This window comes from Cynocephalus volans, chromosome 3 (assembly GCF_027409185.1).
Source record: "Cynocephalus volans isolate mCynVol1 chromosome 3, mCynVol1.pri, whole genome shotgun sequence".
In the NCBI taxonomy this organism is placed as follows: domain Eukaryota; kingdom Metazoa; phylum Chordata; class Mammalia; order Dermoptera; family Cynocephalidae; genus Cynocephalus; species Cynocephalus volans.
The window spans coordinates 160,230,657-160,249,005 of NC_084462.1; the positions used below are offsets into that span (position 1 = coordinate 160,230,657).

Below are 18,349 nucleotides of genomic sequence, written 5' to 3' on the forward strand. Positions count from 1 at the left end.
CTGTGCCATGTCAACGGCTGTGATGCTTCAAAATGTATCTCTTGTGCTGAAGTTTAGAGGACTTTGGCAATTAGAAGCTTCAATGTGTCCCTGTTTTGGACCCAGATACATTTTGATGTTTTATGGTCTTTCTTTATAGTGAGCTACATATGATATAATGTCCAGCAGGCAACTGCAGTCCCTGATTATTTCCTATCAACTTTCCCAAGTTGTCTGTTTTGAGACTTAATATAAGTTAAACATTTATATGTATATAATAGAGAACAGATATCATCGAATTTCTGTGTATGTTTAATAGATTTAAAAACGAGTTGGGTTAGGATCTTTTTTCTGCAAAGTCTAAAAGAAATAAATAGAAATTTCTAGTTGATTCTTTGGATTGCTTTAACTTCCTTTTCCTTTTCTTTAAGAAAAAGTGAGCCATTAAAGTTTTTTTTTTTTTTTTTTTGCTAATTCTAGACAAATTTAAGCTTCATAAAAAAAGATAAAACAAAAATAAAAACCTTCCATTTCTCATTTACAAGAGATGATTTACAAGCTTTCAAATTTTGTTAAAGCCTGACTACTTGGTTTCTTGCAAGTGGCTTTGGATCCAGGAAGTTCTGTGGGTTCCCGTCCTTAGCACTTACACACGGACATACCTATAGTATGTGGGACCTTTCCATTCTGAAGTGTGATCTGTTTCTTTAGGAGTTCAACTGTGTGGAAGGAAAATAAATGTGACCTGTCAGATTTTTTCAGGTTATTAGGTAATAATCTCTATGTGCTAAGTGAGGTTGTAACTTTAAAGGGCAGATACATCCAATCTGTACCAGAACTTGAGCACCAAGTTTTCATTCATTCATTAATTCATCCATTCATTTATTTAATAAGTATTTCTGAGCACTTGGGAGGATATATCTCTAGATTATATCTCTAGATTTGAATTCTTCTTATTCTAATAATTTTTGTAAATGAGCTTTTGGAAAATAGATTAAGGAGCTTTGCTCTCTAAATTACTTCTCCAACATAATTCGATTCAACAAATATTTTTTTAAGGCAAACTGTGCATGTTGGGCATTTGCTAGATATTAAAGATTCAAGTATGAATATGTCATAATGCCCAGGGCATATGTTAAATCTACTGATTTTATGGCCAATAGTTTAAGAGACCTAGACTTTAATTAGGATTCCCTGTTTATCCTTTCTCTGGTTTTTTGTCTTTCTTTGCTGTGATATCCATATATGCAGCAGTATTTATCAAATTCTTAGATTTTAAGTCTCATAAGAATCGAGGCTTGGCCATTCTGAAGTATTATCACCATCTTTGCCCAAATACCTTCCTTTTCCACCACATACACACAGAATGTCATCTCCATAGCAACCTCCATAATAAGGCAGGGGGCTTTTCCAGATCTCAGATTCGCAAGTTCTACAGCTCCCCAGGCTGTGGATATAATTGCCATTTGATATTGAACTTGAACAGGCCCAAACTTGAACAGCCTCAAACTAAGTCCATTTGTCTTTTAGTGGCTTCATGGGTGTTTCATCTGATTCAAAAGAGGAGGACAGAAATTCAAGGCCAGCATTTCTTGAGGAACATGGGGTGGGTAGGGAGATGCAAATGGTTTTCAAAACAATATGTTGTGTTCTGCAAGGTAGCATGGGAGGGGATATATAAATAAAGTGGGTGACAGAGCCCCAACCCTGAAAAAGGTAACATGTAGCTCCAAGAGACTGATATTCATCCCCTTCTCCTGGATTCAACTCATCATGTTTGAAGAATGAGCATTTCTTCTTTCTAAATGTATGTACTCCATAAAGTATTACTGGTGAATGATTTGGATACACAGGGAAATACATCAGAGGTGTATTTAATACAAGGAAAAGGTAGATATTCCTGTTAATGCAGAGAGAAGAGGTTTGCCTGAGGACCTGATTCACATTAATGAGGGTTTCCTGCTTGGAGCTATCAAACCCTCGTTTGCATCACATGGGAAATATGTCTGCAGCCTTCACATTTTCCAAAAACAGTACAGATTAAAAAATCAGAAATGGTTAAACAGTTTCCGGGGCTAGGTTTGCACTGCCTAAAGAGAAGTCTTCCATTGCCGATGCAGTAACGGAATATGGTGACATTAACATAGCTTTGACATAAATTGTCAATCCTGTGATACTATGTGAACATTGAGATTAAAATTCTAGTTTTGACCACCCTAACGCACTGCCTCAGTTTCTAAAATTTTACTCTTTGCCAAGCTTAATGCTTGATGGAAATATATTAAATTTGGCTAATTACCCAGGCCTTGTTCTATCATCTTGACTGTTACCTTGTCTTCTTTCACTTTTTAGCAAATTTATTATTTTCCCAGTTAGACAGTGTTTTACTTCTACAGGTTATGTCCTGATCAATTTAGGCCCATCTGAAGCTCTTACTTTTCATAAATGTGGGCAGTTTAGTATATGCTGTAATTCAACAACTTTTGTTTTTACATGGGCATCAATTTTAAATGGAATGGTTGTTCTAATTTAATTTTCTTTAAATCAAAATGGATTTCAAAGCTATTAGTTTTGAGTCAGATGTAAGCAATTGCTTTTCACACATAGAACACACCTTGGTACTTAGAGGGCACCACAGTTTGGTGTAGCTTAGTCACATCAGGTTTAGGGATAACTTAAATGTTTTAGGATTTTGATTGATGGTACTCTAGAAACCTTGCAAATCCAGTGAGTGTCAAATTTTCATCGTATATTTTCTCCGGAAGATATGTACATGAGTAAAAAAAAAAAAAAAAAAAAACATCCTAAATCATGACAGCAAAGCACAGCGTAAAAGCTCAATAGTGTTTGTTGACTGAACTAGTTTGCCTCTCAAAATAACTCATTTTAAATTAAAATTTCTCTCCCTTTATCTCCCCTTAAACAGCTAAGATAAAACCTGTTGAATTGTTCAAATCTATACTTTTATACAACAAAACCTTCATTTCTTCAATGAAAAGAATTCTCTGCTGTCTCTTATCCTTTCTTTTCCTGGGAACTAGATCCTTTTATGAGTCACAGATACAATCCCATTTTCTGAGTATTTGCTTTAAGAACCCAGAATTGAAACTTTAAACAATAAAATTATAATGAACCCATCTTCATCAAATGGAAATATTCAGAAGAATATTTGAATACCTATTTAACTATCTAAAGGACTGTGTTCCCTCCACAGAAAAGTCAGTATCTAACATTTCAGATTTGTCTTTTTGCATGTAAACCTTTTCCTTCTCAACTACACTTCTACTGATATTAAATTGTGCAGTGAACTCATATTTCATTGTCCTTCTTACCTCTTTGGATGCAACAAGAAAAAAAGAAGAGCTAGAAAGCATTAAATAACCATTACAAAATAGAATTTCCTCATGAAATTATGGAAGCCAAATAGCAATTAAGACCTTTAGTAAGTTCACATTTGTGATCTTAAGTGTAGGAATAAATTCTGAAATACAAAGAAATTGATAAAATTCACTTTTCATTTCTTCTGTCTCCCTCTCCCTGCTGCTATCCCCACTATTTTCATCTCTGGAAGTTGAAATAACATCAAAACAAATGTGTTTTTAGATTAGCTTTTGTATAATTAGAAATGACCAACTTTCTAGATTTTATATAGTCATAAGATTCTAAATGTCTTAGGGGCAGGGGTCACAGAGCAGAGAAAAATAAATGCAACAATGCCTTTACACCTGAGAAATGGGCATGGTAATATTTAACAACCATATTGATTTATTCAGCCATTATCCAGGGATACGTCTTGTTGGTTGTCAATTAGCCTTTTTTTTTTTTGGCCTTTGATCAAATCTCAAGGGACAGCACTTCCACCAGAGGGCAGATGGTGAAAGGAAGTTAAGATGAAACACATCAATCCATCAATAGGGTTGTGCTAAATAACATTCATAATGGTTGGATTTGAGGAAGATGTTGAAATTAACAGAAGTAATATGAGATTACAAAATAATTACTATTCCTGGAGTGGTCTCAGATGTATTTTTACTCCTCCAATCTACAGTCCTCATACTTGCATTTCGTGTTATTGCTACTTTGTTTCTCTTTGTTAGTCCTGCTATAATACCCAGTTCAGACTGTGTGAAATTTAAATTTAGTGTAACATCAAGAGCATGCTTGTATTTGTGTTTTTCCGGTGGAACTGGGTTCTTGATCTTTATCAGTTTGAATGCCTCAGTAAAGAATTTATAATATGAAAATTGGCACTCAGTTGTTAAAAGCTCTTCAAATCATTGGAGTTTTTGTTTGCTAGAACACGGTAGAAAATGCAGCTGAAATATAAAGACAATAGTAATTGTGTAATAAAATATAAGGAAAAATAGAGCCTTATTTACCAGAATCTATAGATGATGAAAAAGTACATGTGCTGATTATGGGCCTTAAATATGAGGTTCGTAATCTTACTTGTTTATAGAAATCCATTTTGTCATTAGTTTGGAGAGTAAGCCACCTGTATGTTTTTATTAAAAAGATGTGGATTTTTATTTAATTATTTATTCATTTAATTTTAGAAAGATTTTTCTATATAGAAATTCATGATTGGTAAATAGAATCACGTTTAAATTTTATCAGTAGTCAAGTGGCTATTCAGTACATAGTAGGACAGTAAACGCCTAAGTAAAATTTTATAGGAACGTTTGAATGTCAGTATCCAGAATTTCACCTGGAAGAGCCCAGGCCCATTTAAAAACACTTTGAATAAAGAGATGATGGCAGTAATCTGAGATAAATGTTTTAGCTCTGGATAGAAGAATGTAAATAGATGTAAAATTACTTTAACCATTATTGGCTGTAGACGTTAGTCATTTTTACCTTTAACTTAACATGTACAATGTACACAAAAGCAAACAGTTATTTGCATATTTAGAGGTAGGCTAAATCCTATCCATGTTCGAATTGCCTTTATTGATCTCTAAATTAATGTAGTATGTTCACGGGAGCATAATGTTCCTAATTTAATGGCATAGTTTCTGTCTTCATTCCTTAACCCACTGAGTAAGTTGTATCCCTTTTTTATAACCCAACCTAAGCTAATTTTTAATCCCTGTGGCTTTTAAATCCCTAAGGGTGAAATGCTGTGAAAATAACAGCAAGAATAGCAAATAAGTGTAGGAAAGATCTACTAACTGGCTATTGCCTTTTAGGCATTTAATAGCTCAGGGATAGTGAGCATAAGGTATATGGCCCATAGATTGTTATTACGGATTTCATAACAACAACAACCAAAAAAACAAATTTAATAGCAAAAAAGATAAAAACGAAAAATATCTGTTTAACTCCATTACCCAAGTTTTTTTTGGTATGTTGGGGAGAAAGGCAGGGAAATCAATAAGATCAGTGCGTAAGTATATAGACTTCCATTTGAAAGTTTAATAAATCACTTATTTCTGTAACATTTTTGAGTGACTACTATGCGTAAACACTGGAATAGGTGTCGGAAAAACAAAAATAAGTAAGACCAGACTCCTTCCAAGAGTTCACAATTTATTAGGAAAGGCCGATATAAAAATAAAGGAAATGAAAGGGAAGGAGGAAAAGGATCGGAGGAAACAATGCAGACAGTCAATGAAAACACCTGAGATGTCATCAGCATCCTAAGGAGAGTTCTCTAACTCAGTGAATTGCATCCTCCACCCAGGAACAGGCAAGAAAAATCACGGAAGATGATGTCAACCAGTGACAGACTCAACCTCAAAGATCGTTTTTCTGTCTCTTAATTTGGGGACACAGAATTTCTCATTTATTATGATGGAAAAATTAGTATAGTTCAGTAATAAACTTTTCTTTGAACTGCAGAATATACAGTATAGTCTAGGGCGAGTGCTTTTCTAGATAATACGGTGAGGATGGACATGAAGAATTGAGAATTCCAAGCCAAACTCATGAGAACTTCCTGATTTCAAATGCCAATGCAAGTAGTAGACAAGGAATGAGCTTAATGAAATCATTAAGCAAATCCCCCAGAAGTAAATAAAGAGGGATTGGGTTCTAAAAGAAAAGTTTCTATGGGTTTCCGTTTATTATTCTAGTTTTGTATTTTTTTTTCTCCCCTAAGCCCCAAGTATATATACTGTGTGTATATATATATATATAATATGTATGTATACAAAATATACAGTGCCTGACACTCCATATATATGTAGACACAGTATAAATGATATTAGACATAAGCAGAGATTAACAACAGCCCCTGCCATCAGTCATGTGTTTACACAGAAATTCACACCATTGTTTTTAATCAGCATCAGCCAACATAGACATGCATGATACTGTTTTAACTTGGCAAACAAAGCATGTTAATTTTTCTTTAGGTTTTGTGTTTTCTATCATAATTATAATAGTGATTTCATGATTCAGTTATCCTTGGGTGGGGTGGAAAGAAAAAAATTATACAGATATATCTATCGGTATATGCACATTCCTGTGTATATATATAAATAGATATATACTTTGTATATATTTGAAGAATATTTTCTGTTGTTTCACCTCATCTTGTGCCGCATGAATTTTTGGTGGTTCAATTTACTTTATTTTGTTTTGATTCATATTTAATATTTTGGTCATCAAAGCTATTTTTAACTCATTGCTATACTTTTATGATAATTACAATCATTATTTTTTTAAATACTGAAAGATATATAGATATACAAATCAGAGAAGGCAACAAAATCTTTTCTTGCCATCCTAATCTTGAATTCCTCCCCTTTCAGCATATCCCTCCCGAATTTATCTCAAAGCAAAACAAACCCCAACAAATCCAAGAAAGTTGTGTGCAAAAGAATGAAAAACTGTGTTTTCCTCCTCCTTCTCCTATGCATATTTTTCCTTTTAATTTCCTTCCTTTTTCCTTTTTCTTTTTCCCTATATCTGCACAGGCCACTTGCCTTTACTCTCCCTTTTATAACAAGGTAACTAATTGAAGATGACAAATGAGCCAGAAAAAAAGACAATAAAAGAAAGAAAAACATGCAGAAACAACAAACAGAGAAACACACCCCTCTCCAAAAATTTCAGATGGCATAAAAAGAATTTTATTGCAGATATAAAATATTCGTTGTATCTTTTATTTTTAGACAAGCCCGACATCATTGTGTGGCATGCAGTGACAGTTTTGTAGCTAATCAACTAACCACAGCCTCCATCGCCAGTGCATGGGCTGTCATAACACCATCTTGTGTTTCATCCAAGTGACACATCCAGGCTAACCCAGCGAGTCCAGTGTATGAGTTGCGGGGATAACATTCTTTTGTAGTTATAATTTCATGGGTTCTCATTATTATTATTATTTCCATTGGGTCAGCAGCCCCAAGAGCTGCTCTCGCAGCATCTCTGTATGGTTTTGATCTTGTGTTTTCTTTCCTTGGCATAGCAGTCAAGCATGTGTCTCTCGTTTGGCATATCTGTCTTGCCATCTTGTCTTGGAGTCCACTGTCGTGGTGTAGTTCTGTGATTCTGTTCTCTGTTTGTAATATGTGGTTTGAAATCCTCTGCCTTTGTTTCTCACTCCCCTGTTGTCTCTATTTTTAACCTTTCCCTTAGGGAACTTCACAAAGAAGCAAAACAAATTTTCAGTTGAATTGTAAGGTTGATAACTGTGGTTTGCATCTAGAGTCATAAGCTGCACTTTTGACATGACAAAAGAGGCAAAACTTACAGTGGGAAACTACTACTAATAACACCCAAACAACAACCTGATTGACAATGAGAAACCCTTGTTGATTTTTTTGACATGATTAAATGGGCTTACTGTTAAAGGGACTTCACGTAAGAGCTCATTTCCAAAGAGTTATTCCGTAGATTACGAATCTTCTAGTTAGAACCTTTTCTTCAGGAACAGATCAACAGAAATTTTTTTCAGAAAATGCTAGTGAGAAAGGATCATTTCTGCCATATAGAGCAGTGCCTGTTCCTGAATTGGTGAGGACTTTGTGAAAATCTGCATGTGTTTCATTATCAAATTCACTTGTTTGTATATTTTAACATAAAATATAAATGTGTTCAGCAAGACATCTGAGGGGAAAAAAAGCTTCTTAACTCACTGGTTCTACCTCATGCATATTTCGAGGTAAGATTATCTTTTGATATTTCTGAGTCAATGATATATATTTTATTTTACCTTATTTTTTAATTCATGGAAGCATTAGAAAGCCAACACTTCAACTTGGGCTTAAATTCTTTTCTCATACCAAAAATCATGACACGCACAATAGCTTTAGTTCTGAGAATAGAGTCTGAATTTCTTTAGACAGAAATGGAAGAAAGTGCCAGTTACTCATCCAGATGCTGATTTCTACCTGTGATTATCCATGCAATCTGATGCATTACTTGGAAGGATTTGGTTTGTTTGATACCAATAATATAAAAATGACACTTTGTAACAACTCAACCTCCTTACTCATAGGGGGTTGAACAAATAAGTATAAAATGGTTCACAAATAATAAATTAATAGATTAAAAGAGGTCTTAAAATAAAAGTCCATATTTTTAATCTGGAGAAAAGAAAGCATCTCAAGGCACAGGGTATTCCAATAAGGTGATTCAGTCATTCCAGGGTAGTGCTTTGTTTCTCTTAAGGGTAAAGTAGAAAAAGCAATGCAAGAGGAAGTGAATGGGCTCTGTGGGCTGAGAACTTTCTGATGAAAGAAGAAAGGCAGGGGAGGGAGAGAGAAAGGGAGGCAAAGATAAAAGAGGGGAGGAAGGAAAAAAGGAGAAAAGAAAGAGGTATTGATTATGAACCAAGTATAATAGTTTGCTGATACATGTTTAAAAACCATCACACACACACACACACGCACACGCACGCACATGCGCGCGTGCACACACACACACACAGAGTCCTAATTTGCAGCGTTTGCCATTTTCTGTAGTGTAAAATATTCCCACCATGATTCCGACAGCACTAAACTCAGGATTGGGAACTGATACTCACTAGCACACAATTGTATAGATTTTTAATCATACAGATTTTTAAGTCATTTATCAATGACCTCAAGAGCATAGGTAATAGTAAAATATAGAGAAATAATTAGGAACTGGTAAGTTTAAAGTTTTTATTATATTTGTTTTTAACATAATGTATTCATGGTTTTATATATTTTAATTTTTGATAACGGCTGTGTTTTAACAACTGGCTTGGAAAATTCCTAAAAATGTCAGCTGTCATAAACCGGCTCTAGTACACACTGGTACCCTGCTGGGTGCATTCCAACATGGTATTTTATTTAAATCTCATTTTAGGTTAGTATGAAGTAGAAACTGTCATGGCTATCTTACAATTGAGAAAATTGGAATTCAAAAAGTTTGCTTTTCCAGGGTCACGTGCCTGTGCCTAAGTGGCAGAGGTAAGATTCACAGCCATATCTGTTTAAAAATGGATTTTTTTTCTATTGCAGTGTGCACAAAGATTCAGGTTTAAACACTTATTATTAATTAACACTTATTAATTATCTGGTGCTAATTTGTGGAGCTTAACATGAGTAGAATTTTCCTGTTGCCCCAAGGAGGTCCTTGCTTTAGAGGCACAGATAAAGTGGAGTTTAAATGTATTATGGGTGTGCCGATGGCAAAACGAAGATAGTGAAACAACTAGGACTCCTGACATTCTGTTTGTAAATGCCACGAAAGCTATGCCTATGTCCATGGGAATGACTGCTTCGACTAATTTTGTTTCCTCAACATTGAGTTGCCAAATACTCCTCCCTTACTAACACTGAAGGTGAATAGGATATTTCTTAGGTTTTCAAATTCTGCTTCTTGAGCTTTGGAAAGACTATACTAGATGCATTCCTTAGCACATAATTGTAATCTACAGCATGATTCCATTACCCAGTTGTCATGTTTCTGTAACTTTTGAAATATAATGAACTTTATTTAGTTACAGTATCTGATGTATGTTAATTAACCAACTGCACAGTGAAATATGTCATTGCCCTTTGCTTCCACATTTTCTCAAAGAGTAAACTGGTATGTTAACATTTAAAACAGCATGAGAACCATTGTATTGCAAAAAACAACTGCAGCTCAAAAAGATCATTTTACTGTTAGATATTTAATTATTGCTCTGAAAGAGTTTGAGAGATCTGGGAATTAAAAAGGAAAGTGTTGGGGCTTATTGACTCTTCTAATTTGACAAGATAGGTTCTCTGATTGGGTTTCTAATAGTGCAGTATTTTATTTAATTTGGTGTGAGGTTTAGTTGCTGCTGTGGTCAACTTTCAAGGATGGCATACATAATATTGAGTAAGTCTCTGAAACGATTTCTAGGCTTTTGCCTATAAGTTTGCCACTGCTACATCTTTGCTCCTTCCTTTAGTGAACATTTACTGAACACTTACTATAGTCAGGTATACTCTTAAGTACTTTACATTTTTAACTTCTTTAATCCTCATAGCAATCTGTGAGGGTCTATTATTATCATTTCCATTTTAAAAATGAGTAAACTGAGGCACAGAAGAGTTAAACAAAATTGTCGAGGTCACACAGTAAGAAAGTAGAGGAAATGAGATTTGAACCCAAGCCAACTGGCTCCAAAGCCCACACACTGGTCGCTGTGCTATACTGTCTCATATAGTGTTTACTTTTCATTAACCCACGTATATGAATAGCTACCTGCCTTCTTGATGACAATGAAAGGAAGTATGTGTACTGAGTATATTAAGTGGTCAGGAGATACTTGTTAAAAGGGTTAATCAATATGTATCACACAGGCTTTGAGAGCTTTGATTGTTAGGGGTCATGAAATTGTTCAGTTATGATTTATCCAAAGAGCTGCGATTAAAATGAGTTACCCTGGTTTCCTGCGAGGTGGGATGGTTCTAATGTTGGAGAGAAATAGCGACACTTATGTGAAGTAAGTCTCCCTTGATGTCACCTCTGTAATAATTTGTGCATTGGAGGTGTCTAGCTCATTGATCATTATCAGTGATATTAGTTTGTTTTCTCTCTTGTAACAGAATACCTGAAACTGTGTAATTGATAAAGAAAGAGAGTTTATTTCTTACACTTTTGGAGGTTGGGAAGTCCAAGGTTGAGGGGCACACCTGGTGAGGACCTTCTTTCCTGTGAGGACTCTCTGCAGAGTCCAGAGGTGGCACAGGGTATCACATGGTGAGAGGGCTGAGCGCGTTAAAGTGCGTACTTGCTTTCCTTATAAAGCCATTAGTGCTGTTCCCATGATACCCCATTTATCCATGCTCCAGTAACCTCCCAAAGGCCCCACCTTCCAAATACCATAGTTGGATTTCCCACCCTCTTAACACTGTTACAATGGGTATCAAGCTTCAATGTGAGTTTTAGGGAGTACATTCAAACTACAGCACCAGTCCTGTTCAAAACGTACAATCAGACAACAGCCACCTCTAAATGATGTTACGATTCTAAGAACAGAGGCTCTTAGTGAGAGCTTTGGTAACATGCTATACTTTATTTCAGAAATAATATGTTCCTTGGAGCACAGTGTTTTAGATGTTACGGCTAATAAAAATAAATAAATAAATAAATAAATATAAATAAATAAATAAATAAATGAATGAATAAATGAATAAATAATAAAGTGAACATGTTCCTGAGAGAATGTATTTCTCACCTTAGACCCTTTCAGAAGTGCTCTTGATATCATTTAAAATCATACCCATTTATTTATCCTCTCCTTGTTTTTTCTCACTTCCTTGCATTATGTATCCAAAACTATTAAAAAAACCAACCAACCATCCTTTACTGGGCCTTTGAATTTGCTATGCAAGAAAACAATCTGTTATGGACTAAAATTCACAATAAAAAGAAAGCATCCTTATAAAAAAAAAAAAACTGAAAAAGTTGTGTTTTCTTTTATTAGAATCCTTCTTCCAAGGAAAGTATGGCCTGCCCAAGCATCTGAGGGTCTCATTACAAATTATATCAGTCCTGACCTGTGCTGAAGCCAGATCCCTAAACTGGAATCTTTGTACAGTTGAAAATGCTCAAGTACCCTGCACACTAGAGTTGTTCTTTAATCTTAGCTTTGAAGCACAGAAACCCCCCTTTTTACTAAAAGATAATGAGAGTTGCAGTATTGTATTGCCAAGTGTTCACATTTGTCAATCAATCACCCAGAGCAAAAGCTGCCAACCTGTTTTTTCTGTAAAGGGCCAGAGAATTAATATTTCAGACTTAGATTGTCTTACAGTCTCTGCCATAACAACTCAATTCTGCTCTTGCAATAACACAAAAGCAGCCACAGACAACACACAAATGAATGAAGGAATGTGGCAGTGTTTCAATGAAACTTTATTTACAAAAGCAGACATGGACCTGAATTTGGCCTGCAGGCCATAGTTAGTTCACCACAGTGTAGAGAAATCTTGTAGTCTTAAAAAAAAAAAAAGAACATAGGTGAGACATCCTCAGTCTGAATGTCAGTCTGAACAATTGTATTGAGTTCTCCACTAAGCATATGAGACCACATAGAACATGATAGGACATTAAAAGCTCATCTTTAAGGACATTTCCCATCATTGTTTTAAATATGCCATTATCTCAGACATGCAACATGATAAAAAACAAATAAACGTAACCAGAGTCATCTCCACCCAGCTTGTACGCTGCATTTTTTGGCAAGAGTTTGACATTTTGCCCTTCCTTTTGCAAATCTGTCGTTTGAGCTACCTGCCTCTGCTGGGGCGTGGGCTGCCTTCTCCCCCACATTCAGACCTCTTTGCTGGTAGCTTCCTTGAACTCCAGCCCACATGCTGTGTCACATGCCAGTGATTCTTCCCAATCCTTGGCTGTGGGTTATTGAGCTGACAAATGTCTAAATGACTGAGATATAATTTTGCAACCTGCTGAGAAACTCTTCTTTCCCTGTACTCTTTGATTTGTAGCATTATAAGTTTTGTGGGGAAAGTGAGAAAAACATTCTTGGTAACACAGGCAATGAACGGGGAGAACAAAATTAAGGTGGGGAGGGTTATATAGGACTCCTTGCTGCATTGTGAGCAAAAGCATTTATTTATATCCTAGCCCTCAAAATGTTGGAGGCAACAGATTATACAGTATGATTCAGGAGGGTGCATCCTATGTCCGGAGGTGACTAATATGTTCTACCAGCTGGCAGCAGGTTAGACAGGAGCAGGCTGTGAAAATACGGATTCAAAGCCATATTTAACATTGCTGTAGAGATGGCATTTGTTACTGAAGGATTTTAATTTATAAATGAATGCTTAGCCTCTTCGACATCTTTAACATTGGAAATCTATGGAGAAGAAATATGAAAGGCTCAAGTATGAACACTGGGTAATCTATGAAGTTAGATCCTAATGTATCTCAACCCCAGGGTGGGTATAAGATTAGCTTTTGGGAGCCAGGATGCTTAGTAACAATATGCGGAGCTTTCTCCATTAGCAAGGCCCCCTGGTGTGGTATTGTGCCTGGAGTTGTAAGGTTCTGGCCTACAAAGAAAGCAAAAAACAAATTGAAGAGATGATGCATGGAGGCAGGAAAGATGAAGCCATTAGGAGAGTCTTCAGAGGCTGGAGGTCCAGTGGTTGGCTTTTAAAGTAACCCGATTTGGAATTAGTGTTTTAATAAGCCTCTGAGATCAAAGAGACTGTAGAAAGCAAGAGGAAAACAAGGGTATATTAAGCACTATCAATGCCCTGAGAAATCATCTTTTTCTCCCATCACACTTGCAATACCTTGGCATTTTACCCTGTGGTTGGTTAGTTGGTTTACTTATTTATTAGTATGTTTATTTACACTTAGTCATTACTTGCTTTCCCTATAAAGCAAGGGGACAAACCCTGTCCCTAGGGGTCAGCTGCATGACGTGAATAGATGGAGACCAGGTTTGTTGCCATATGCAGTAGCGGGAACTTTGATGAACCAGAGAGAACATGCCCTCATTTAATGGCATCCAAATTAAATATTTTAAAAACACTGAAGTGAAAAGAGTTTCTTTGCAGGTCAAACAAGGCACAACAATGAGACACACAGTGTTTTTCATTCTATTTTTAAAATTCAAAAAGAGCCCCTTCATAAATTTTGGAAGGATGTGCTCTCGGTAAAATTTCTGATTAAGATATCACCTGGTGACACTGAATATCAGATTAAGCATAGCAATTTATCTTCCAAACTTCCATAAAGCTGAGACTTTTTTTGCATTTATTTTTTCTCTTATTCAGAGAAAATAATCTCAGAGTTTACATAACTTTAAAACTGTGAACTTGAAGAATTTTAGAGTTCATTGTAACGGTTTGGGTTTAGGTGACAAAACATACCTACAGAGGTAAATTAATTTGCTCAAGGGCACTGAGGTCATTGCTATTGGAGATGTAATTAAATCCCAAGTGTCTTAAATCCATAATCTATGCCATTTTACTGATATTCTGTATCAAGTTTTTTTTATTTTATTTTTTAAATTTTATTTCATTTTAATTAATTTTAAGTTTAATTGGACAATCGATACCCAATTTCATTGTTGGAAAACCTTTTCTTTTTTTAAAATTTATTTTATTTATTGAATCAAAATTGATTATGCATATTTTGGAGGTTGAACATTGAGATATGTTGATCAAATCAATATTACTAGCATATATATTGTTATAAATCATAATTATTCTTTATGCCCCTTGTCTAATCTCTCCCCTTTCCCCATTCCCTCCTCCTCCCCCCTCTAATTACCATAGATTTCTTCTCTCCTTCAGAACGAATAATGGTTACTTTGTTAATTTGTTGCCTTTATTCTAAACTGAGATGGCCTCCAACAGAAAATTCAGAGGATGAGTGAGAAATGGGTTATCTTCCCTCTCCTGGTCATTGTTGCCACACAGGAGAGGATATCATCGACCCCCTTAGGGATCAGGTCTACAACTTTGTATTCTATTGGTCACCAAGGACACTAAGAGATTAGGGACAAATGGTGAAGCAGTTGGTGAGGACAAGAGGTCACTTTTGGTGCAGACTCTATAAGTATCTGTTCTAGTGATGCAGAGATGTTACCTTCCTACACAGAGGATAGATTGTTAGGCAAACTAGAGCACTGGTTCCCAAGCTCAAATCCAAGAGCTGTACCAGGCTAGGCCAAAACCTTCACTAATCCATAGTGAAAAGAGAAAAGTAAAGGGAAGACAGTAGCTCTCCACAAAATTAAACTTACAGAAATGCCCTCTCTTCTTACATCATGCCCTGTATTTTTCAGTGGTTAAAATCAATGTCTTTTACAAAAGCAGTGTTTGTTATTCTTTATAGTATCCTTAATTAGCCAAAAAATAAAAAAAAAGTTGGCAACTATATGTTAATCTTTCTCCACAGTTTTTTATTTGAAGTTCGACTCAGTTTGTGAAAACAAACAAATACCCAGAAACCAGAAAACAAGAGGCTTAAAGTGTTCTCTGTGTTGCCACACTAGATTTAGTTCATCTCAAAGACTGAAGATCTTCCTAAATCTAAAATTTTAGAATGAATTAGGTAATCTTAAGATCAAGCCATTTATTTCATTGAGGTCCCAGGAAGTTATGATTCTAAGCATCAGTCGCTTAGATAGTAAGGATTAAGATAATCTCAGTAAAAAAGATAGAATAAAAACATAAGAGGTTATAAGATGGCGGCGGCTGCGGCGGCTGGCGCGGAGTAGCTGAGGTGGAAAAGGCGGCCACTGGGCCTCAGGCAGCCGGGAAACTTGTGGACCTTCCTCTGGCCATCTCTTAAGGGAGGACTGCTGCTGCTGGCCGGTCGTGGGGGCTCAACGCCACTTTGCCCCCGGCAGGAGAGGCTGCCTCATTTACAGGCAACAGCTTTGAAGTGTGGAGCAGGAAAAGAACTGATTCTTAGCTGCAAAAGTGAGTCTTGAAACAGGGAACACGGCGCCAGGGCTGCTGTGGATGCAGCCAGGATCCCGGAGGCTGGGGCCGCACTGAAGGCGGCCAGCTGCCCTATTCAAGATTCGAGGTTTCAGGCCGGCATTAAAGAAGACTCCTGGGAGCGCCCGAGCGGCGCCGCGACTGAACAGCCCGAGGCGGCAGCGCCGAGAACACGGAAGGCAACAAACCAGAGACAGAGCGAGCGCCCGACCTGGCACAGCACTGTGAGTGATCCCTGGCACAGCTCTGTTCGGGGGGTGGTTGCCCACGCGGCTCCCCGACTGCACCACCAGGCCACTGACTGCCCCGGTGCTGCCTCCATTTTCCCAGGTGCGGGCAGCTCCGCCCTGCTCGGCCATCACTGAGCCCATTTGCTTGGCCTGGCGTGGGGCTTTCCGGACCCTGCGGGCCGGCTTCCTCTCCCACTCCCTCCACGGTTCTCTGGCAGGGCTGGGGGTGTGGGGCGTCCCGACCAGTTTTGGGAGGGCTAGGAAGTACGGGCGGGCCGACTGTCACTCCACCACACCCTGGACTCCGCCCCGGTAAACTTCCTGTTACTGGGAGGCAGATACCATCTCTGCGACCACCAGTTTGGAAAAAAGCCTAACGAATTTCTGGTTGGGAATAGTGTGGTAGGAGAGTTCCCAGGTCCGCTTGAACCTGCCGGAGAGCAGGCTGCAGGCGGGCACTAGACTCGGTTTATACCGGGGGGATACAAAGGTGAACAAGACCCGAGAAAGATCTACACAGTGCTACAAAGGCACCCAGAGAGACCGGTCGTCTGTGCCTAGCAGAAACCTGGTAGACTTCCTGGGCGAGGCGGTGCTGAGCAGGGTCTTGAAGGCCCAGCTGATAGACGAGGGGTGCAGAAGACACGCCCCAACCCAGCACAGTGTGCACAGAGGGGGGAGACGTGCAGCCAGGGAGGCGGAGACTCGACAGAAACCACACACCCGGTGGGGTCGCCACTGCACGATCTAACAGCCTGGGCCAGAGCACACGGAACGGGGAGAAGTCCTGTACAGAAAGTGAAAGCTCAACAGAGATCACACACCCTGTGGTACGTGATCCACCAGCCCAGCAGAGTACAAGCTGACCAGAAAGGTGGATCCCCGGAGAAGCCCAAGACCCGAGGCAACCACACACACAAGACACTAGAGGCCAACTGAGCAGTCACGGCGGGAGCCATACCAAATTGGCAACAACAGCAACATCCTAGTTAGTCATTAGTCTTAAACCGGTGGACTGTGAAACCCCCTGCCACAATGAATAAACACCAAAAAAAAGACACCAGAAATACAAAAAATCAAGAAAGTACACCACCAAAAGTTAATAAATCTCATACTCTAGATCCTATAGAACAAGAAGCCCTTGAAATAACTGACAAGGAATTTCGAGTGATAATTCTAAAGAAACTGAATGAGATACAAGAAAACTCAGCTAGACATCATGATGAAATGAGGAAAAGTATACAGGATCTGAAAGAGGAAATATACAAGGAAATCAATGTCCTGAAAAAAAATGTAGCAGAACTTGCTGAACTGAAGAAGTTATTCAGCGAAATAAAAAACACAACGGAGAGTTTAACCAGCAGGCTTGTCGAAGTTGAAGAGAGAACCTCTGAACTTGAAGATGGGCTGTTTGAAATAACACAAGCAGACAAAAAGAAAGAAAAAAGAATCAAGAACATGGAAGAAAATCTGAGAGAGATATCAGACAACCTCAAGCGCTCAAATATCCGAGTCATGGGTATTCCAGAAGGGGAGGAAAATGGAGATTCCATTGAAAACATATTCAACAAAATAGTGGCAGAAAACTTCCCAGGTATAGGAAAAATCACTGATCTTCAGATCCAGGAAGCTCAACGATCTCCAAACGTATTCAACCCAAAAAGGCCTTCTCCAAGACATGTCATAGTCAAATTGGCAAAACTCAGAGACAAAGAGAGAATCTTAAAAGCTGCAAGAGAGAAGCGTCAAATCACCTATAAGGGAGCCCCAATCAGGTTAACATCAGACTTTTCATCACAAACCCTAAAAGCTAGAAAGGAATGGGATGATATTTTCAAAATACTAAAAGACAAAGATTGCCAACCAAGAATACTCTACCCTGCAAGGCTATCCTTCCGAAATGAGGGGCAAATAGTATATTTCTCAGACAAACAAAAACTGCGGGAGTTCACTACCACAAGACCACCCTTACAAGAAATCCTCAAGGGAGTACTGGGTTTGGTTCCTGAAAAATAACTACCACTGCCATAAAAACCTAAGAAAAATCTAAACCCGCTAGTACAATAAAAATGGCATTCATGAAGAGAAAACAAGCTAACAAAAACACTATCTACAACCTAAGGAACCAACAAACAAAGAAACCAAACAGTAAATCAGAAAGCAAGGAACAAAAGACACCTAAGACAACCAAACAACCAATAAAATGCTAAGAATAAATCAACACCTTTCAATAACAACTCTTAATGTTAAAGGCTTAAATTC

At 37.6% G+C, this 18,349-nt stretch overlaps 1 protein-coding gene across 9 annotated transcripts in view; it reads left to right on the forward strand.

The window, feature by feature from the left end:
* NRXN3 (neurexin 3) overlaps positions 1 to 18,349 on the forward strand; it is a 1,519,487-nt gene that overhangs the window by 1,463,866 nt on the left and 37,272 nt on the right. The gene's annotated exons all lie outside the window — the stretch shown is intronic.